Source organism: Vicugna pacos, chromosome 31 (assembly GCF_048564905.1).
Source record: "Vicugna pacos chromosome 31, VicPac4, whole genome shotgun sequence".
In the NCBI taxonomy this organism is placed as follows: domain Eukaryota; kingdom Metazoa; phylum Chordata; class Mammalia; order Artiodactyla; family Camelidae; genus Vicugna; species Vicugna pacos.
Genome location: NC_133017.1, coordinates 7491276 through 7514304, shown reverse-complemented (window position 1 = coordinate 7514304; position 23029 = coordinate 7491276).

Below are 23029 nucleotides of genomic sequence, written 5' to 3'. Positions count from 1 at the left end.
CGAGTTGGAGCTTGTTCCACCCCATATATATTTATGGAGTTGGGTTCGCAAATGAAAAGAAACTTTGTGTTCCCTTCAAGCTAGGTGAAGGACGGCTTTCACACACACTTATCTCTCAGAACTGAGCATGTGGAGAGACGTTCGTTCATCCAGCACAAAGGGAACGGGTTGCAGGTTAAACCATTACTCTGGTTTCTCAGTCTGTTTCCTAGTGCCGGTTTGAAGTGCCTGCCGTTTTCACTGTAAAACCAAGTTGGAGCTGTACCTCCCCATATATAAGTATGGAGTGGAGTTTGCAACTGAAAAGAAACTTTGTGTTCCCTTCAAGCTAGGTGAAGGACGGCTTTCACACACACTTATCTCTCAGAACTGAGCATGTGGAGAGACGTTCGTTCATCCAGCATAAAGGGAACGGGTTGCAGGAGAAACCCTTACTCTGGTTTCTCAGTCTGTTTCCTAGTGCCGGTTTGAAGTGCCTGCCTTTTTCACTGTAAAACCGAGTTGGAGCTTTTACCTCCCCATATATATGTATGGAGTGGTGTTTGCAACTGAAAAGGAACTTTGTGTTCCCTTCAAGCTAGGTGAAGGACGGCTTACATACACACTTATGTCCCAGAACTGAGCATGTGGAGAGACGTTCGTACATCCAGCACATAGGGAACGGGTTGCAGGAGAAACCCTTACTCTGGTTTCTCAGTCTGTTTCCTAGTGCCGGTTTGAAGTGCCTGCCGTTTTCACTGTAAAACCGAGTTGGAGCTTGTACCTCCCCATATATATGTATGGAGTGGAGTTTGCAACTGAAAAGGAACTTTGTGTTTCCTTCAAGCTAGGTGAAGGACGGCTTTCACACACACTTATCTCTCAGAACTGAGCATGTGGAGAGACGTTCGTTCATCCAGCACAAAGGGAACGGGTTGCAGGAGAAACCCTTACTCTGGTTTCTCAGTCTGTTTCCTAGTGCCGGTTTGAAGTGCCTGCCATTTTCACTGTAAAACCGAGTTGGAGCTTGTTCCACCCCATATATATTTATGGAGTTGGGTTCGCAAATGAAAAGAAACTTTGTGTTCCCTTCAAGCTAGGTGAAGGACGGCTTTCACACACACTTATCTCTCAGAACTGAGCATGTGGAGAGACGTTCTTTCATCCAGCACAAAGGGAACGGGTTGCAGGAGCAACCCTTACTCTGGTTTCTCAGTCTGTTTCCTAGTGTTGGTTTGAAGTGCCTGCCTTTTTCAGTGTAAAACCGAGTTGGAGCTTGTACCTCCCCATATATATGTATGGAGTGGAGTTTGCAACTGAAAAGGAACTTTGTGTTTCCTTCAAGCTAGGTGAAGGACGGCTTTCACACACACTTATCTCTCAGAACTGAGCATGTGGAGAGACGTTCGTTCATCCAGCACAAAGGGAACGGGTTGCAGGAGAAACCCTTACTCTGGTTTCTCAGTCTGTTTCCTAGTGCCGGTTTGAAGTGCCTGCCATTTTCACTGTAAAACCGAGTTGGAGCTTGTTCCACCCCATATATATTTATGGAGATGGGTTCGCAAATGAAAAGAAACTTTGTGTTCCCTTCAAGCTAGGTGAAGGACGGCTTTCACACACACTTATCTCTCAGAACTGAGCATGTGGAGAGACGTTCTTTCATCCAGCACAAAGGGAACGGGTTGCAGGAGCAACCCTTACTCTGGTTTCTCAGTCTGTTTCCTAGTGTTGGTTTGAAGTGCCTGCCTTTTTCAGTGTAAAACCGAGTTGGAGCTTCTACCTCCCCATATATATGTCTGGAGTGGAGTTTGCAACTGAAAAGAAACTTTGTGTTCCCTTCAAGCTAGGTGAAGGACGGCTTTCACACACACTTATCTCTCAGAACTGAGCATGTGGAGAGACGTTCGTTCATCCAGCAAAAAGGGAACGTGTTGCAGGAGAAACACTGACTCTGGTTTCTCAGTCTGTTTCCTAGTGCCAGTTTGAAGTGCCTGCCTTTTTCACTGTAAAACCGAGTTGGAGCTTGTACCTCCCCATATATATGTATGAAGAGGTGTTTGCAACTGAAAAGAAACTTGTGTTCCCTTCAAGCTAGGTGAAGTACGGCTTTCACACACACTTATTTCTCAGAACTGAGCATGTGGAGAGACGTTCGTTTATCCAGCACAAAGGGATCGGGTTGCAGGAGAAACCCTTACTCTGGTTTCTCAGTCTGTTTCCTAGTGCCGGTTTGAAGTGCCTGCCGTTCTCACTGTAAAACCGAGTTGGAGCTTGTACCTCCCCATATATATGCATGGAGTGGAGTTGGCAACTGAAAAGAAACTTTGTATTCCCTTCAAGCTAGGTGAAGGACGGCTTTCACACCCACTTATCTCTCAGAACTGAGCATGTGGAGAGACGTTCGTTCATCCAGCACAAAGGGAACGGGTTGCAGGATAAACCCTGACTCTGGTTTCTCAGTATGTTTACTAGTGCCAGTTTGAAGTGCCTGCCTTTTTCACTGTAAAACCGAGTTGGAGCTTGTACCGCCCCATATATATGTATGGAGTGGAGTTTGCAACTGAAAAGAAACTTTGTGTTCCCTTCAAGCTAGGTGAAGGACGGCTTTCACACACCCTTACCTCTCAGAACTGAGCATGTGGAGAGACGTTCGTTCATCCAGCACAAAGGGAACGGGTTGCAGGAGAAACCCTTAATCTGGTTTCTCAGTCTGTTTCCTAGTTCCGGTTTGATGTGCCTGCCGTTTTCACTGTAAAACCCAGTTGGAGCTTGTACCTCCCCATATATATGTATGGAGTGGAGTTTGCCACTGAAAAGAAACTTTGTTTTCAATTCAAGCTAGGTGAAGGACGGCTTTCACACACACTTATCTCTCAGAACTGAGCATGTGGAGAGACGTTCGTTCATCCAGCACAAAGGGAACGGGTTGCAGGAGAAACCCTTACTCTGGTTTCTCAGTCTATTTCCTAGTGCCGGTTTTAAGTGCCTGCCGTTTTCACTATAAAACCGTGTTGGAGCTTGTACCTCCCCATAAATATGTATGGAGTGGAGTTTGCAACTGAAAAGAAACTTTGTGTTCCCTTCAAGCTAGGTGAAGGACGGCTTTCACACACACTTATCTCTCAGAACTGAGCATGTGGAGAGACGTTCGTTCATCCAGCATAAAGGGAACGGGTTGCAGGAGAAACCCTTACTCTGGTTTCTCAGTCTGTTTCCTAGTGCCGGTTTGAAGTGCCTGCCTTTTTCACTGTAAAACCGAGTTGGAGCTTTTACCTCCCCATATATATGTATGAAGTGGTGTTTGCAACTGAAAAGGAACTTTGTGTTCCCTTCAAGCTAGGTGAAGGACGGCTTTCACACACACTTATCTCTCAGAACTGAGCATGTGGAGAGACGTTTGTTTATCAAGCACAAAGGGAACGGGTTGCAGGAGAAACCCTTACTCTGGTTTCTCAGTCTGTTTCCTAGTGCCGGTTTGAAGTGCCTGCCGTTTTCACTGTAAAACCGAGTTGGAGCTTGTTCCACCCCATATATATGTATGGAGTGGGGTTGGCAACTGAAAAGAAACTTTGTGTTCCCTTCAAGCTAGGTGAAGGACGGCTTTCACACACACTTATCTCTCAGAACTGAGCATGTGGAGAGACGTTCGTTCATCCAGCACAAAGGGAACGGGTTGCAGGTTAAACTATTACTCTGGTTTCTCAGTCTGTTTCCTAGTGCCGGTTTGAAGTGCCTGCCGTTCTCACTGTAAAACCGAGTTGGAGCTAGTACCTCCCCATATATATGTATGGAGTGGAGTTTGCAACTGAAAAGAAACTTTGTGTTCCCTTCAAGCTAGGTGAAGGACGGTTTTCACACACACTTATCTCTCAGAACTGAGCATGTGGAGAGACGTTCGTTCATCCAGCACAAAGGGAACGGGTTGCAGGAGAAACCCTTACTCTATTTTCTCAGTCTGTTTCCTAGTGCCGGTTTGAAGTGCCTGCCGTTTTCACTGTAAAACCGTGTTGGAGCTTGTACCTCCCCATATGTATGTATGGAGTGGAGTTTGCAACTGAAAAGAAACTTTGTGTTCCCTTCAAGCTAGGTGAAGGACGGCTTTCACACACACTTATCTCTCAGAACTGAGCATGTGGATAGACGTTCGTTCATCCAGCACAAAGGGAACGGGTTCCAGGAGAAACCCTTACTCTGGTTTCTCAGTCTTTTTCCTAGTGCCGGTTTGAAGTGCCTGCCGTTTTCACTGTAAAACCGAGTTGGAGCTTGTACCTCCCCATATATATGTATGGAGTGGAGTTTGCAACTGAAAAGAAACTTTGTGTTCCCTTCAAGCTAGGTGAAGGACGGCTTTCACACACACTTATCTCTCAGAACTGAGCATGTGGAGAGACGTTCGTTCATCCAGCCCAAAGGGAACGGGTTGCAGGAGAAACCCTTACTCTGGTTTCTCAGTCTGTTTCCTAGTGCCGGTTTGAAGTGCCTGCCGTTTTCACTGTAAAACCGAGTTGGAGCTTGTACCTCCCAATATATATGTATGAAGTGGAGTTTGTAACTGAAAAGAAACTTTGTGTTCCCTTCAAGATAGGTGAAGGACGGCTTTCACACACACTTATCTCTCGGAACTGAGCATGTGGATAGACGTTCGTTCATCCAGCACAAAGGGAACGGGTTGCAGGAGAATCCCTTACTCTGGTTTCTCAGTCTATTTCCTAGTGCCGGTTTGAAGTGCCTACCGGTTTCACTGTAAATCCGAGTTGGAGATTGTAGCTCCCCATATATATGTATGGAGTGGAATTTGCAACTGAAAAGAAACTTTGTGTTCCCTTCAAGCTAGGTGAAGGACGGCTTTCACACACACTTATCTCTCAGAACTGAGCATGTGGAGAGACGTTCGTTCATCCAGCACAAAGGGAACGGGTTGCAGGAGAAACCCTTACTCTGGTTTCTCAATCTGTTTCCTAGTGCCGGTTTGAAGTTCCTGCCATTTTCACTGTAAAACCGAGTTGGAGATTGTACCACCCCATATATATGTATGGAGTGGAGTTTGCAACTGAAAAGAAACTTTGTGTTCCCTTCAAGCTAGGTGAAGGACGGCTTTCACACACACTTATCTCTTAGAACTGAGCATGTGGAGAGACGTTCGTTCATCCAGCACAAAGGGAACGGGTTGCAGGAGAAACCCTTACTCTGGTTTCTCAGTTTGTTTCCTAGTGCCGGTTTGAAGTGCCTGCCGTTTTCACTGTAAAACCGAGTTGGTGCTTGTACCTCCCCATATATATGTATGGAGTGGAGTTTGCAACTGAAAAGAAACTTTGTGTTCCCTTCAAGCTAGGTGAAGGACGGCTTTCACACACACTTATCTCTCAGAACTGAGCATGTGGAGAGACGTTCGTTCATCCAGCACAAAGGGAACGGGTTGCAGGAGAAACCCTTACTCTGGTTTCTCAGTCTGTTTCCTAGTGCCGGTTTGAAGTGCCTGCCGTTTTCACTGTAAAACCGAGTTGGAGCTTGTACCTCCCCATATATATGTGGAGTGGAGTTTGCAACTGAAAAGAAACTTTGTATTCCCTTCAAGCTAGGTGAAGGACGGCTTTCACACCCACTTATCTCTCAGAACTGAGCATGTGGAGAGACGTTCGTTCATCCAGCACAAAGGGAACGGGTTTCAGGAGAAACCCTTACTCTGGTTTCTCTGTCTGTTTCCTAGTGCCGGTTTGAAGTGCCTGACGTTTTCACTGTAAAACCGAGTTGGAGCTTGTACCTCCCCGTATATTTGTATGGAGTGGAGTTGGCAACTGAAAAGAAACTATGTGTTCCCTTCAAGCTAGGTGAAGGACGGCTTTCAGACACACTTATCTCTCAGAACTGAGCATGTGGAGAGACGTTCTTTCATCTAGCACAAAGGGAACGGGTTGCAGGAGAAACCCTTACTCTGGTTTCTCAGTCTGTTTCCTAGTGCCGGTTTGAAGTGCCTGCCGTTTTCACTGTAAAACTGAGTTGGAGCTTGTACCTCCCCATATATATGTATGGAGTGGAGTTGGCAACTGAAAAGAAACTTTGTATTCCCTTCAAGCTAGGTGAAGGACGGCTTTCACACCCACTTATCTCTCAGAACTGAGCATGTGGAGAGACGTTCGTTCATCCAGCACAAAGGGAACGGGTTGCAGGGTAAACCCTGACTCTGGTTTCTCAGTCTGTTTCCTAGTGCCAGTTTGAAGTGCCTGCCTTTTTCACTGTAAAACCGAGTTGGAGCTTGTACCGCCCCATATATATGTATGGAGTGGAGTTTGCAACTGAAAAGAAACTTTGTGTTCCCTTCAAGCTAGTTGAAGGACGGCTTTCACACACACTTATCTCTCAGAACTGAGCATGTGGAGAGACGTTCGTTCATCCAGCACAAATGGAACGGGTTGCAGGAGAAACCCTTACTCTGGTTTCTCAGTCTGTTTCCTAGTGCCGGTTTGATGTGCCTGCCGTTTTCACTGTAAAACCCAGTTGGAGCTTGTACCTCCCCATATATATGTATGGAGTGGAGTTTGCCACTGAAAAGAAACTTTGTTTTCAATTCAAGCTAGGTGAAGGACGGCTTTCACACACACTTATCTCTCAGAACTGAGCATGTGGAGAGACGTTCGTTCATCCAGCACAAAGGGAACGGGTTGCAGGAGAAACCCTTACTCTGGTTTCTCAGTCTATTTCCTAGTGCCGGTTTTAAGTGCCTTCCGTTTTCACTATAAAACCGAGTTGGAGCTTGTACCTCCCCATATATATGTATGGAGTGGAGTTTGCAACTGAAAAGAAACTTTGTGTTCACTTCAAGCTAGGTGAAGGACGGCTTTCACACACACTTATCTCTTAGAACTGAGCATGTGGAGAGACGTTCGTTCATCCAGCATAAAGGGAACGGGTTGCAGGAGAAACCCTTACTCTGGTTTCTCAGTCTGTTTCCTAGTGCCGGTTTGAATTGCCTGCCTTTTTCACTGTAAAACCGAGTTGGAGCTTTTACCTCCCCATATATATGTATGGAGTGGTGTTTGCAACTGAAAAGGAACTTTGTGTTCCCTTCAAGCTAGGTGAAGGACGGCTTTCACACACACTTATCTCTCAGAACTGAGCATGTGGAGAGACGTTCCTTTATCAAGCACAAAGGGAACGGGTTGCAGGAAAACCCTTACTCTGATTTCTCAGTCTGTTTCCTAGTGCCGGTTTGAAGTGCCTGCCGTTTTCACTGTAAAACCGAGTTGGAGCTTGTTCCACCCCATATATATGTATGAAGTGGGGTTGGCAACTGAAAAGAAACTTTGTGTTCCCTTCAAGCTAGGTGAAGGACGGCTTTCACACACACTTATCTCTCAGAACTGAGCATGTGGAGAGACGTTCTTTCATCCAGCACAAAGGGAACGGGTTGCAGGATAAACCCTTACTCTGGTTTCTCAGTCTGTTTCCTAGTGCTGGTTTGAAGTGCCTGCATTTTTCACTGTAAAACCGAGTTGGAGCTTGTACCTCCCCATATATATGTATGGATTGGAGTTTGCAACTGAAAAGAAACTTTGTGTTCCCTTCAAGCTAGGTGAAGGACGGCTTTCACACACACTTATCTCTCAGAACTGAGCATGTGGAGAGACGTTCGTTCATCCAGCACAAAGGGAACGGGTTGCAGGAGAAACCCTGACTCTGGTTTCTCAGTCTGTTTCCTAGTGCCAGTTTGAAGTGCCTGCCTTTTTCACTGTAAAACCGAGTTGGAGCTTGTACCGCCCCATATATATGTATGGAGTGGAGTTTGCAACTGTAAAGAAACTTTGTGTTCCCTTCAAGCTAGGTGAAGGACGGCTTTCACACACACTTATCTCTCAGAACTGAGCATGTGGAGAGACGTTCGTTCATCCAGCACAAAGGGAACGGGTTGCAGGAGAAACCCTTACTCTGGTTTCTCAGTCTGTTTCCTAGTGCCGGTTTGATGTGCCTGCCGTTTTCACTGTAAAACCCAGTTGGAGCTTGTACCTCCCCATATATATGTATGGAGTGGAGTTTGCCACTGAAAAGAAACTTTGTTTTCCCTTCAAGCTAGTTGAAGGACGGCATTCACACACACTTATCTCTCAGAACTGAGCATGTGGAGAGACGTTCGTTCATCCAGCACAAAGGGAACGGGTTGCAGGAGAAACCCTTACTCTGGTTTCTCAGTCTGTTTCCTAGTGCCGGTTTGAAGTGCCTGCCGTTTTCACTGTAAACCCGAGTTGGAGCTTGTACCTCCCCATATATATGTATGGAGTGGAGTTGGCAACTGAAAAGAAACTTTATGTTCCCTTCAAGCTAGGTGAAGGACGGCTTTCACACACACTTATCTCTCAGAACTGAGCATGTGGAGAGACGTTCGTTCATGCAGCACAAAGGGAACGGGTTGCAGGAGAAACCCTAACTCTGGTTTCTCATTCTGTTTCCTAGTGCCGGTTTGATGTGCCTGCCGTTTTCACTATAAAACCCAGTTGGAGCTTGTACCTCCCCATATATATGTATGGAGTGGAGTTTGCCACTGAAAAGAAACTTTGTTTCCCCTTCAAGCTAGGTGAAGGACGGCTTTCACACACACTTATCTCTCAGAACTGAGCATGTGGAGAGACGTTCGTTCATCCAGTACAAAGGGAACGGGTTGCAGGAGAAACCCTTACTGTGGTTTCTCAGTCTGTTTCCTAGTGCCGGTTTGAAGTGCCTGCCGTTTTCACTGTAAAACCGAGTTGGAGCTTGTAACTCCCTATATATATGTATGGAGTGGAGTTTGCAACTGAAAAGAAACTTTGTGTTCCCTTCAAGCTAGGTGAAGGACGGCTTTCACACACACTTATCTCTCAGAACTGAGCATGTGGAGAGACGTTCGTTCATCCAGCACAAAGGGAACGGGTTGCAGGAGAAACCCTTACTCTGGTTTCTCAGTCTGTTTCCTAGTGCCGGTTTGAAGTGCCTGCCGTTTTCACTGTAAAACCGAGTTGGAGCTTGTACCTCCCCATATATATGTATGGAGTGGATTTTGCAACTGAAAAGGGACTTTGTGTTTCCTTCAAGCTAGGGGAAGGACGGCTTTCACACACACTTATCTCTCAGAACTGAGCATGTGGAGAGACGTTCGTTCATCCAGCACAAAGGGAACGGGTTGCAGGAGAAACCCTTACTCTGGTTTCTCAGTCTGTTTCCTTGTGCCGGTTTGAAGTGCCTGCCGTTTTCACTGTAAAACCGAGTTGGAGCTTGTTCCACCCCATAAATATGTATGGATTGGGGTTGACAAATGAAAAGAAACTTTGTGTTCCCTTCAAGCTAGGTGAAGGACGGCTTTCACACACACTTATCTCTCAGAACTGAGCATGTGGAGAGACGTTCGTTCATCCAGCACAAAGGGAACGGGTTGCAGGAGAAACCCTAACTCTGGTTTCTCATTCTGTTTCCTAGTGCCGGTTTGATGTGCCTGCCGTTTTCACTATAAAACCCAGTTGGAGCTTGTACCTCCCCATATATATGTATGGAGTGGAGTTTGCCACTGAAAAGAAACTTTGTTTCCCCTTCAAGCTAGGTGAAGGACGGCTTTCACACACACTTATCTCTCAGAACTGAGCATGTGGAGAGACGTTCGTTCATCCAGTACAAAGGGAACGGGTTGCAGGAGAAACCCTTACTGTGGTTTCTCAGTCTGTTTCCTAGTGCCGGTTTGAAGTGCCTGCCGTTTTCACTGTAAAACCGAGTTGGAGCTTGTAACTCCCTATATATATGTATGGAGTGGAGTTTGCAACTGAAAAGAAACTTTGTGTTCCCTTCAAGCTAGGTGAAGGACGGCTTTCACACACACTTATCTCTCAGAACTGAGCATGTGGAGAGACGTTCGTTCATCCAGCACAAAGGGAACGGGTTGCAGGAGAAACCCTTACTCTGGTTTCTCAGTCTGTTTCCTAGTGCCGGTTTTAAGTGCCTGCCGTTTTCACTGTAAAACCGAGTTGGAGCTTGTACCTCCCCATATATATGTATGGAGTGGATTTTGCAACTGAAAAGGGACTTTGTGTTTCCTTCAAGCTAGGGGAAGGACGGCTTTCACACACACTTATCTCTCAGAACTGAGCATGTGGAGAGACGTTCGTTCATCCAGCACAAAGGGAACGGGTTGCAGGAGAAACCCTTACTCTGGTTTCTCAGTCTGTTTCCTAGTGCCGGTTTGAAGTGCCTGCCGTTTTCACTGTAAAACCGAGTTGGAGCTTGTTCCACCCCATAAATATGTATGGATTGGGGTTGACAAATGAAAAGAAACTTTGTGTTCCCTTCAAGCTAGGTGAAGGACGGGTTTCACACACACTTATCTCTCAGAACTGAGCATGTGGAGAGACGTTCTTTCATCCAGCACAAAGGGAACGGGTTGCAGGAGCAACCCTTACTCTGGTTTCTCAGTCTGTTACCTAGTGCTGGTTTGAAGTGCCTGCCTTTTTCACTGTAAAACCGAGTTGGAGCTTGTACCTACCCATATATATGTATGGAGTGGAGTTTGCAACTGAAAAGAAACTTTGTGTTCCCTTCAAGCTAGGTGAAGGACGGCTTTCACACACACTTATCTCTCAGAACTGAGCATGTGGAGAGACGTTCGTTCATCCAGCACAAAGGGAACGGGTTGCAGGAGAAACCCTTACTCTGGTTTCTCAATCTGTTTCCTAGTGCCGGTTTGAAGTTCCTGCCGTTTTCACTGTAAAACCGAGTTGGAGATTGTACCACCCCATATATATGTATGGAGTGGAGTTTGCAACTGAAAGGAAACTTTGTGTTCCCTTCAAGCTAGGTGAAGGACGGCTTTCACACACACTTATCTCTCAGAACTGAGCATGTGGAGAGACGTTCGTTCATCCAGCACAAAGGGAACGGGTTGCAGGAGAAACCCTTACTCTGGTTTCTCAGTCTGTTTCCTAGTGCCGGTTTGAAGTGCCTGCCGTTTTCACTGTAAAACCGAGTTGGTGCTTGTACCTCCCCATATATTTGTATGGAGTGGAGTTGGCAACTGAAAAGAAACTTTGTGTTCCCTTCAAGCTAGGTGAAGGACGGCTTTCACACACACTTATCTCTCAGAACTGAGCATGTGGAGAGACGTTCGTTCGTCCAGCACAAAGGGAACGGGTTGCAGGAGAAACCCTTACTCTGGTTTCTCAGTCTGTTTCCTAGTGCCGGTTTGAAGTGCCTGCCGTTTTCACTGTAAAACCGAGTTGGAGCTTGTACCTCCCCATATATATGTATGGAGTGAAGTTTGCAACTGAAAAGAAACTTTGTATTCCCTTCAAGCTAGGTGAAGGACGGCTTTCACACCCACTTATCTCTCAGAACTGAGCATGTGGAGAGACGTTCGTTCATCCAGCACAAAGGGAACGGGTTGCAGGAGAAACCCTTACTCTGGTTTCTCAGTCTGTTTCCTAGTGCCGGTTTGATATGCCTGCCGTTTTCACTGTAAAATCCAGTTGGAGCTTGTACCTCCCCATATATATGTATGGAGTGGAGTTTGCCACTGAAAAGAAACTTTGTTTTCCCTTCAAGCTAGGTGAAGGACGGCTTTCACACACACTTATCTCTCAGAACTGAGCATATGGAGAGACGTTCGTTCATCCAGCACAAAGGGAACGGGTTGCAGGAGAAACCCTTACTCTGGTTTCTCAGTCTGTTTCCTAGTGCCGGTTTGAAGTGCCTGCCGTTTTCACTGTAAAAACGAGTTGGAGCTTGTACCTCCCCATATTTATGTATGGAGTGGAGTTGGCAACTGAAAAGAAACTTTGTGTTCCCTTCAAGCTAGGTGAAGGACGGGTTTCACACACACTTATCTCTCAGAACTGAGCATGTGGAGAGACGTTCTTTCATCCAGCACAAAGGGAACGGGTTGCAGGAGCAACCCTTACTCTGGTTTCTCAGTCTGTTACCTAGTGCTGGTTTGAAGTGCCTGCCTTTTTCACTGTAAAACCGAGTTGGAGCTTGTACCTCCCCATATATATGTATGGAGTGGAGTTTGCAACTGAAAAGAAACTTTGTGTTCCCTTCAAGCTAGGTGAAGGACGGCTTTCACACACACTTATCTCTCAGAACTGAGCATGTGGAGAGACGTTCGTTCATCCAGCACAAAGGGAACGGGTTGCAGGAGAAACCCTTACTCTGGTTTCTCAATCTGTTTCCTAGTGCCGGTTTGAAGTTCCTGCCGTTTTCACTGTAAAACCGAGTTGGAGATTGTACCACCCCATATATATGTATGGAGTGGAGTTTGCAACTGAAAGGAAACTTTGTGTTCCCTTCAAGCTAGGTGAAGGACGGCTTTCACACACACTTATCTCTCAGAACTGAGCATGTGGAGAGACGTTCGTTCATCCAGCACAAAGGGAACGGGTTGCAGGAGAAACCCTTACTCTGGTTTCTCAGTCTGTTTCCTAGTGCCGGTTTGAAGTGCCTGCCGTTTTCACTGTAAAACCGAGTTGGTGCTTGTACCTCCCCATATATTTGTATGGAGTGGAGTTGGCAACTGAAAAGAAACTTTGTGTTCCCTTCAAGCTAGGTGAAGGACGGCTTTCACACACACTTATCTCTCAGAACTGAGCATGTGGAGAGACGTTCGTTCGTCCAGAACAAAGGGAACGGGTTGCAGGAGAAACCCTTACTCTGGTTTCTCAGTCTGTTTCCTAGTGCCGGTTTGAAGTGCCTGCCGTTTTCACTGTAAAACCGAGTTGGAGCTTGTACCTCCCCATATATATGTATGGAGTGAAGTTTGCAACTGAAAAGAAACTTTGTATTCCCTTCAAGCTAGGTGAAGGACGGCTTTCACACCCACTTATCTCTCAGAACTGAGCATGTGGAGAGACGTTCGTTCATCCAGCACAAAGGGAACGGGTTGCAGGAGAAACCCTTACTCTGGTTTCTCAGTCTGTTTCCTAGTGCCGGTTTGATATGCCTGCCGTTTTCACTGTAAAATCCAGTTGGAGCTTGTACCTCCCCATATATATGTATGGAGTGGAGTTTGCCACTGAAAAGAAACTTTGTTTTCCCTTCAAGCTAGGTGAAGGACGGCTTTCACACACACTTATCTCTCAGAACTGAGCATATGGAGAGACGTTCGTTCATCCAGCACAAAGGGAACGGGTTGCAGGAGAAACCCTTACTCTGGTTTCTCAGTATGTTTCCTAGTGCCGGTTTGAAGTGCCTGCCGTTTTCACTGTAAAACCGAGTTGGAGCTTGTACCTCCCCATATTTATGTATGGAGTGGAGTTGGCAACTGAAAAGAAACTTTGTGTTCCCTTCAAGCTAGGTGAAGGACGGCTTTCACACACACTTATCTCTCAGAACTGAGCATGTGGAGAGACGTTCGTTCATCTAGCACAAAGGGAACGGGTTGCAGGAGAAACCCTTACTCTGGTTTCTCAGTCTGTTTCCTAGTGCCGGTTTGAAGTGCCTGCCATTTTCACTGTAAAACCGAGTTGGAGCTTGTACCTCCCCATATATATGTATGGAGTGGAGTTGGCAACTGAAAAGAAACTTTGTATTCCCTTCAAGCTAGGTGAAGGACGGCTTTCACACACACTTATCTCTCAGAACTGAGCATGTGGAGAGACGTTCGTTCATCCAGCACAAAGGGAACGGGTTGCAGGATAAACCCTGACTCTGGTTTCTCAGTCTGTTTCCTAGTGCCAGTTTGAAGTGCCTGCCTTTTTCACTGTAAAACCGAGTTGGAGCTTGTACCGCCCCATATATATGTATGGAGTGGAGTTTGCAACTGAAAAGAAACTTTGTGTTCCCTTCAAGCTAGGTGAAGGACGGCTTTCACACACACTTATCTCTCAGAACTGAGCATGTGGAGAGACGTTCGTTCATCCAGCACAAAGGGAACGGGTTGCAGGAGAAACCCTTACTCTGGTTTCTCAGTCTGTTTCCTAGTGCCGGTTTGATGTGCCTGCCGTTTTCACTGTAAAACCCAGTTGGAGCTTGTACCTGCCCATATATATGTATGGAGTGGAGTTTGCCACTGAAAAGAAACTTTGTTTTCAATTCAAGCTAGGTGAAGGACGGCTTTCACACACACTTATCTCTCAGAACTGAGCATGTGGAGAGACGTTCGTTCATCCAGCACAAAGGGAACGGGTTGCAGGAGAAACCCTTACTCTGGTTTCTCAGTCTGTTTCCTAGTGCCGGTTTGAAGTGCCTGCCGTTTTCACTGTAAAACCGAGTTGGAGCTTGTAACTCCCTATATATATGTATGGAGTGGAGTTTGCAACTGAAAAGAAACTTTGTGTTCCCTTCAAGCTAGGTGAAGGACGGCTTTCACACACACTTATCTCTCAGAACTGAGCATGTGGAGAGACGTTCGTTCATCCAGCACAAAGGGAACGGGTTGCAGGAGAAACCCTTACTCTGGTTTCTCAGTCTGTTTCCTAGTGCCGGTTTGAAGTGCCTGCCGTTTTCACTGTAAAACCGAGTTGGAGCTTCTTTCAACCCATATATATGTATGGAGTGGAGTTGGCTACTGAAAAGAAACTTTGTGTTCCCTTCAAGCTAGGTGAAGGACGGCTTTCACACACACTTATCTCTCAGAACTGAGCATGTGGAGAGACGTTCGTTCATCCAGCACAAAGGGAACGGGTTGCAGGAGAAACCCTTACTCTGGTTTCTCAGTCTGTTTCCTAGTGCCGGTTTGAAGTGCCTGCCTTTTTCACTGTAAAACCGAGTTGGATCTTGTACCTCCCCATATATATGTATGGAGTGGATTTTGCAACTGAAATGGGACTTTGTGTTTCCTTCAAGCTAGGGGAAGGACGGCTTTCACACACACTTATCTCTCAGAACTGAGCATGTGGAGAGACGTTCGTTCATCCAGCACAAAGGGAACGGGTTGCAGGAGAAACCCTTACTCTGGTTTCTCAGTCTGTTTCCTTGTGCCGGTTTGAAGTGCCTGCTGTTTTCACTGTAAAACCGAGTTGGAGCTTGTTCCACCCCATAAATATGTATGGAGTGGGGTTGACAAATGAAAAGAAACTTTGTGTTCCCTTCAAGCTAGGTGAAGGACGGGTTTCACACACACTTATCTCTCAGAACTGAGCATGTGGAGAGACGTTCTTTCATCCAGCACAAAGGGAACGGGTTGCAGGAGCAACCCTTACTCTGGTTTCTCTGTCTGTTTCCTAGTGCTGGTTTGAAGTGCCTGCCTTTTTCACTGTAAAACCGAGTTGGAGCTTGTACCTCCCCATATATATGTATGGAGTGGAGTTTGCAACTGAAAAGAAACTTTGTGTTCCCTTCAAGCTAGGTGAAGGACGGCTTTCACACACACTTATCTCTCAGAACTGAGCATGTGGAGAGACGTTCGTTCATCCAGCACAAAGGGAACGGGTTGCAGGAGAAACCCTTACTCTGGTTTCTCAATCTGTTTCCTAGTGCCGGTTTGAAGTTCCTGCCGTTTTCACTGTAAAACCGAGTTGGAGATTGTACCACCCCATATATATGTATGGAGTGGAGTTTGCAACTGAAAGGAAACTTTGTGTTCCCTTCAAGCTAGGTGAAAGACGGCTTTCACACACACTTATCTCTCAGAACTGAGCATGTGGAGAGACGTTCGTTCATCCAGCACAAAGGGAACGGGTTGCAGGAGAAACCCTTACTCTGGTTTCTCAGTCTGTTTCCTAGTGCCGGTTTGAAGTGCCTGCCGTTTTCACTGTAAAACCGAGTTGGTGCTTGTACCTCCCCATATATTTGTATGGAGTGGAGTTGGCAACTGAAAAGAAACTTTGTGTTCCCTTCAAGCTAGGTGAAGGACGGCTTTCACACACACTTTTCTCTCAGAACTGAGCATGTGGAGAGACGTTCGTTCATCCAGCACAAAGGGAACGGGTTGCAGGAGAAACCCTTACTCTGGTTTCTCAGTCTGTTTCCTAGTGCCGGTTTGAAGTGCCTGCCGTTTTCACTGTAAAACCGAGTTGGAGCTTGTACCTCCCCATATATATGTATGGAGTGAAGTTTGCAACTGAAAAGAAACTTTGTATTCCCTTCAAGCTAGGTGAAGGACGGCTTTCACACCCACTTATCTCTCAGAACTGAGCATGTGGAGAGACGTTCGTTCATCCAGCACAAAGGGAACGGGTTGCAGGAGAAACCCTTACTCTGGTTTCTCAGTCTGTTTCCTAGTGCCGGTTTGATATGCCTGCCGTTTTCACTGTAAAATCCAGTTGGAGCTTGTACCTCCCCATATATATGTATGGAGTGGAGTTTGCCACTGAAAAGAAACTTTGTTTTCCCTTCAAGCTAGGTGAAGGACGGCTTTCACACACACTTATCTCTCAGAACTGAGCATATGGAGAGACGTTCGTTCATCCAGCACAAAGGGAACGGTTTGCAGGAGAAACCCTTACTCTGGTTTCTCTGTCTGTTTCCTAGTGCCGGTTTGAAGTGCCTGACGTTTTCACTGTAAAACCGAGTTGGAGCTTGTACCTCCCCGTATATTTGTATGGAGTGGAGTTGGCAACTGAAAAGAAACTTTGTGTTCCCTTCAAGCTAGGTGAAGGACGGCTTTCACACACACTTATCTCTCAGAACTGAGCATGTGGAGAGACGTTCGTTCATCCAGCACAAAGGGAACGGGTTGCAGGAGAAACCCTTACTCTGGTTTCTCAGTCTGTTTCCTAGTGCCGGTTTGAAGTGCCTGCCGTTTTCACTGTAAAACCGAGTTGGTGCTTGTACCTCCCCATATATTTGTATGGAGTGGAGTTGGCAACTGAAAAGAAACTTTGTGTTCCCTTCAAGCTAGGTGAAGGACGGCTTTCACACACACTTATCTCTCAGAACTGAGCATGTGGAGAGACGTTCGTTCGTCCAGAACAAAGGGAACGGGTTGCAGGAGAAACCCTTACTCTGGTTTCTCAGTCTGTTTCCTAGTGCCGGTTTGAAGTGCCTGCCGTTTTCACTGTAAAACCGAGTTGGAGCTTGTACCTCCCCATATATATGTATGGAGTGAAGTTTGCAACTGAAAAGAAACTTTGTATTCCCTTCAAGCTAGGTGAAGGACGGCTTTCACACCCACTTATCTCTCAGAACTGAGCATGTGGAGAGACGTTCGTTCATCCAGCACAAAGGGAACGGGTTGCAGGAGAAACCCTTACTCTGGTTTCTCAGTCTGTTTCCTAGTGCCGGTTTGATATGCCTGCCGTTTTCACTGTAAAATCCAGTTGGAGCTTGTACCTCCCCATATATATGTATGGAGTGGAGTTTGCCACTGAAAAGAAACTTTGTTTTCCCTTCAAGCTAGGTGAAGGACGGCTTTCACACACACTTATCTCTCAGAACTGAGCATATGGAGAGACGTTCGTTCATCCAGCACAAAGGGAACGGGTTGCAGGAGAAACCCTTACTCTGGTTTCTCAGTATGTTTCCTAGTGCCGGTTTGAAGTGCCTGCCGTTTTCACTGTAAAACCGAGTTGGAGCTTGTACCTCCCCATATTTATGTATGGAGTGGAGTTGGCAACTGAAAAGAAACTTTGTGTTCCCTTCAAGCTAGGTGAAGGACGGCTTTCACACACACTTATCTCTCAGAACTGAGCATGTGGAGAGACGTTCGTTCATCTAGCACAAAGGGAACGGGTTGCAGGAGAAACCCTTACTCTGGTTTCTCAGTCTGTTTCCTAGTGCCGGTTTGAAGTGCCTGCCATTTTCACTGTAAAACCGAGTTGGAGCTTGTACCTCCCCATATATATGTATGGAGTGGAGTTGGCAACTGAAAAGAAACTTTGTATTCCCTTCAAGCTAGGTGAAGGACGGCTTTCACACACACTTATCTCTCAGAACTGAGCATGTGGAGAGACGTTCGTTCATCCAGCACAAAGGGAACGGGTTGCAGGATAAACCCTGACTCTGGTTTCTCAGTCTGTTTCCTAGTGCCAGTTTGAAGTGCCTGCCTTTTTCACTGTAAAACCGAGTTGGAGCTTGTACCGCCCCATATATATGTATGGAGTGGAGTTTGCAACTGAAAAGAAACTTTGTGTTCCCTTCAAGCTAGGTGAAGGACGGCTTTCACACACACTTATCTCTCAGAACTGAGCATGTGGAGAGACGTTCGTTCATCCAGCACAAAGGGAACGGGTTGCAGGAGAAACCCTTACTCTGGTTTCTCAGTCTGTTTCCTAGTGCCGGTTTGATGTGCCTGCCGTTTTCACTGTAAAACCCAGTTGGAGCTTGTACCTGCCCATATATATGTATGGAGTGGAGTTTGCCACTGAAAAGAAACTTTGTTTTCAATTCAAGCTAGGTGAAGGACGGCTTTCACACACACTTATCTCTCAGAACTGAGCATGTGGAGAGACGTTCGTTCATCCAGCACAAAGGGAACGGGTTGCAGGAGAAACCCTTACTCTGGTTTCTCAGTCTGTTTCCTAGTGCCGGTTTGAAGTGCCTGCCGTTTTCACTGTAAAACCGAGTTGGAGCTTGTAACTCCCTATATATATGTATGGAGTGGAGTTTGCAACTGAAAAGAAACTTTGTGTTCCCTTCAAGCTAGGTGAAGGACGGCTTTCACACACACTTATCTCTCAGAACTGAGCATGTGGAGAGACGTTCGTTCATCCAGCACAAAGGGAACGGGTTGCAGGAGAAACCCTTACTCTGGTTTCTCAGTCTGTTTCCTAGTGCCGGTTTGAAGTGCCTGCCGTTTTCACTGTAAAACCGAGTTGGAGCTTCTTTCAACCCATATATATGTATGGAGTGGAGTTGGCTACTGAAAAGAAACTTTGTGTTCCCTTCAAGCTAGGTGAAGGACGGCTTTCACACACACTTATCTCTCAGAACTGAGCATGTGGAGAGACGTTCGTTCATCCAGCACAAAGGGAACGGGTTGCAGGAGAAACCCTTACTCTGGTTTCTCAGTCTGTTTCCTAGTGCCGGTTTGAAGTGCCTGCCTTTTTCACTGTAAAACCGAGTTGGATCTTGTACCTCCCCATATATATGTATGGAGTGGATTTTGCAACTGAAATGGGACTTTGTGTTTCCTTCAAGCTAGGGGAAGGACGGCTTTCACACACACTTATCTCTCAGAACTGAGCATGTGGAGAGACGTTCGTTCATCCAGCACAAAGGGAACGGGTTGCAGGAGAAACCCTTACTCTGGTTTCTCAGTCTGTTTCCTTGTGCCGGTTTGAAGTGCCTGCTGTTTTCACTGTAAAACCGAGTTGGAGCTTGTTCCACCCCATAAATATGTATGGAGTGGGGTTGACAAATGAAAAGAAACTTTGTGTTCCCTTCAAGCTAGGTGAAGGACGGGTTTCACACACACTTATCTCTCAGAACTGAGCATGTGGAGAGACGTTCTTTCATCCAGCACAAAGGGAACGGGTTGCAGGAGCAACCCTTACTCTGGTTTCTCTGTCTGTTTCCTAGTGCTGGTTTGAAGTGCCTGCCTTTTTCACTGTAAAACCGAGTTGGAGCTTGTACCTCCCCATATATATGTATGGAGTGGAGTTTGCAACTGAAAAGAAACTTTGTGTTCCCTTCAAGCTAGGTGAAGGACGGCTTTCACACACACTTATCTCTCAGAACTGAGCATGTGGAGAGACGTTCGTTCATCCAGCACAAAGGGAACGGGTTGCAGGAGAAACCCTTACTCTGGTTTCTCAATCTGTTTCCTAGTGCCGGTTTGAAGTTCCTGCCGTTTTCACTGTAAAACCGAGTTGGAGATTGTACCACCCCATATATATGTATGGAGTGGAGTTTGCAACTGAAAGGAAACTTTGTGTTCCCTTCAAGCTAGGTGAAAGACGGCTTTCACACACACTTATCTCTCAGAACTGAGCATGTGGAGAGACGTTCGTTCATCCAGCACAAAGGGAACGGGTTGCAGGAGAAACCCTTACTCTGGTTTCTCAGTCTGTTTCCTAGTGCCGGTTTGAAGTGCCTGCCGTTTTCACTGTAAAACCGAGTTGGTGCTTGTACCTCCCCATATATTTGTATGGAGTGGAGTTGGCAACTGAAAAGAAACTTTGTGTTCCCTTCAAGCTAGGTGAAGGACGGCTTTCACACACACTTTTCTCTCAGAACTGAGCATGTGGAGAGACGTTCGTTCATCCAGCACAAAGGGAACGGGTTGCAGGAGAAACCCTTACTCTGGTTTCTCAGTCTGTTTCCTAGTGCCGGTTTGAAGTGCCTGCCGTTTTCACTGTAAAACCGAGTTGGAGCTTGTACCTCCCCATATATATGTATGGAGTGAAGTTTGCAACTGAAAAGAAACTTTGTATTCCCTTCAAGCTAGGTGAAGGACGGCTTTCACACCCACTTATCTCTCAGAACTGAGCATGTGGAGAGACGTTCGTTCATCCAGCACAAAGGGAACGGGTTGCAGGAGAAACCCTTACTCTGGTTTCTCAGTCTGTTTCCTAGTGCCGGTTTGATATGCCTGCCGTTTTCACTGTAAAATCCAGTTGGAGCTTGTACCTCCCCATATATATGTATGGAGTGGAGTTTGCCACTGAAAAGAAACTTTGTTTTCCCTTCAAGCTAGGTGAAGGACGGCTTTCACACACACTTATCTCTCAGAACTGAGCATATGGAGAGACGTTCGTTCATCCAGCACAAAGGGAACGGTTTGCAGGAGAAACCCTTACTCTGGTTTCTCTGTCTGTTTCCTAGTGCCGGTTTGAAGTGCCTGACGTTTTCACTGTAAAACCGAGTTGGAGCTTGTACCTCCCCGTATATTTGTATGGAGTGGAGTTGGCAACTGAAAAGAAACTTTGTGTTCCCTTCAAGCTAGGTGAAGGACGGCTTTCACACACACTTATCTCTCAGAACTGAGCATGTGGAGAGACGTTCGTTCATCTAGCACAAAGGGAACGGGTTGCAGGAGAAACCCTTACTCTGGTTTCTCAGTCTGTTTCCTAGTGCCGGTTTGAAGTGCCTGCCATTTTCACTGTAAAACCGAGTTGGAGCTTGTACCTCCCCATATATATGTATGGAGTGGAGTTGGCAACTGAAAAGAAACTTTGTATTCCCTTCAAGCTAGGTGAAGGACGGCTTTCACACACACTTATCTCTCAGAACTGAGCATGTGGAGAGACGTTCGTTCATCCAGCACAAAGGGAACGGGTTGCAGGATAAACCCTGACTCTGGTTTCTCAGTCTGTTTCCTAGTGCCAGTTTGAAGTGCCTGCCTTTTTCACTGTAAAACCGAGTTGGAGCTTGTACCGCCCCATATATATGTATGGAGTGGAGTTTGCAACTGAAAAGAAACTTTGTGTTCCCTTCAAGCTAGGTGAAGGACGGCTTTCACACACACTTATCTCTCAGAACTGAGCATGTGGAGAGACGTTCGTTCATCCAGCACAAAGGGAACGGGTTGCAGGAGAAACCCTTACTCTGGTTTCTCAGTCTGTTTCCTAGTGCCGGTTTGATGTGCCTGCCGTTTTCACTGTAAAACCCAGTTGGAGCTTGTACCTGCCCATATATATGTATGGAGTGGAGTTTGCCACTGAAAAGAAACTTTGTTTTCAATTCAAGCTAGGTGAAGGACGGCTTTCACACACACTTATCTCTCAGAACTGAGCATGTGGAGAGACGTTCGTTCATCCAGCACAAAGGGAACGGGTTGCAGGAGAAACCCTTACTCTGGTTTCTCAGTCTGTTTCCTAGTGCCGGTTTGAAGTGCCTGCCGTTTTCACTGTAAAACCGAGTTGGTGCTTGTACCTCCCCATATATTTGTATGGAGTGGAGTTGGCAACTGAAAAGAAACTTTGTGTTCCCTTCAAGCTAGGTGAAGGACGGCTTTCACACACACTTTTCTCTCAGAACTGAGCATGTGGAGAGACGTTCGTTCATCCAGCACAAAGGGAACGGGTTGCAGGAGAAACCCTTACTCTGGTTTCTCAGTCTGTTTCCTAGTGCCGGTTTGAAGTGCCTGCCGTTTTCACTGTAAAACCGAGTTGGAGCTTGTACCTCCCCATATATATGTATGGAGTGAAGTTTGCAACTGAAAAGAAACTTTGTATTCCCTTCAAGCTAGGTGAAGGACGGCTTTCACACCCACTTATCTCTCAGAACTGAGCATGTGGAGAGACGTTCGTTCATCCAGCACAAAGGGAACGGGTTGCAGGAGAAACCCTTACTCTGGTTTCTCAGTCTGTTTCCTAGTGCCGGTTTGATATGCCTGCCGTTTTCACTGTAAAATCCAGTTGGAGCTTGTACCTCCCCATATATATGTATGGAGTGGAGTTTGCCACTGAAAAGAAACTTTGTTTTCCCTTCAAGCTAGGTGAAGGACGGCTTTCACACACACTTATCTCTCAGAACTGAGCATATGGAGAGACGTTCGTTCATCCAGCACAAAGGGAACGGTTTGCAGGAGAAACCCTTACTCTGGTTTCTCTGTCTGTTTCCTAGTGCCGGTTTGAAGTGCCTGACGTTTTCACTGTAAAACCGAGTTGGAGCTTGTACCTCCCCGTATATTTGTATGGAGTGGAGTTGGCAACTGAAAAGAAACTTTGTGTTCCCTTCAAGCTAGGTGAAGGACGGCTTTCACACACACTTATCTCTCAGAACTGAGCATGTGGAGAGACGTTCGTTCATCTAGCACAAAGGGAACGGGTTGCAGGAGAAACCCTTACTCTGGTTTCTCAGTCTGTTTCCTAGTGCCGGTTTGAAGTGCCTGCCATTTTCACTGTAAAACCGAGTTGGAGCTTGTACCTCCCCATATATATGTATGGAGTGGAGTTGGCAACTGAAAAGAAACTTTGTATTCCCTTCAAGCTAGGTGAAGGACGGCTTTCACACACACTTATCTCTCAGAACTGAGCATGTGGAGAGACGTTCGTTCATCCAGCACAAAGGGAACGGGTTGCAGGATAAACCCTGACTCTGGTTTCTCAGTCTGTTTCCTAGTGCCAGTTTGAAGTGCCTGCCTTTTTCACTGTAAAACCGAGTTGGAGCTTGTACCGCCCCATATATATGTATGGAGTGGAGTTTGCAACTGAAAAGAAACTTTGTGTTCCCTTCAAGCTAGGTGAAGGACGGCTTTCACACACACTTATCTCTCAGAACTGAG